Source organism: Penaeus monodon, chromosome 25, assembly GCF_015228065.2.
Source record: "Penaeus monodon isolate SGIC_2016 chromosome 25, NSTDA_Pmon_1, whole genome shotgun sequence".
Lineage (NCBI taxonomy): Eukaryota > Metazoa > Arthropoda > Malacostraca > Decapoda > Penaeidae > Penaeus > Penaeus monodon.
Genome location: NC_051410.1, coordinates 14,420,485 through 14,421,124, shown reverse-complemented (window position 1 = coordinate 14,421,124; position 640 = coordinate 14,420,485).

Here is a 640-nt window from a genome sequence, read left to right as displayed (position 1 = left end):
CTTTTGGGGGTTTAAAATGTATCATTTTTTTTCCTTTGGTTTAAAATTTTCAATTTTTCAGTATCTTGAGTATGCAAAATGCTAAACTCACTTGCTAAAAAGGCACTAAAATTTTCATATATGTGAGCCTATAAAAATATTTAAAATTTAAATTTTCTGTATATATTTGTTCTCAAGGATGTACTGCAGGTATCACAGATACTGAAAACCCAAAACAAGAAAAAAAATGGTACCTTTAATTTTTAATATTTCATTGCCTAAGCTATTTGGGTAAAATTATGTTCTTTTAATTAAAATATATGGTTTTCTTTTATTCATTTTTTTTGTCATATGTTCTGTGCATTAAAAAAAAATATAATTTGTATTTTACCTGAGGAAGTATGCCATGATTTTATGAAAGAAATCAGCACATTTTACATAATTGTTCTCAAAAATAATTTAAAAATCAATTATACTTGGGAAAATAGGCGATTAAATACAGAAAACTCCTCAAAATAGCATGGAAAAATATAGCCACCAATAATGAAGCCAAGTTCAAGAACAACTTATAGATATTGGCCCCTTCCTCAAGAGTGACACAATGATATTATTGAAAGATCTTGAATTTACATGATTAACTGAAGAACACCTTAAAGTCCTC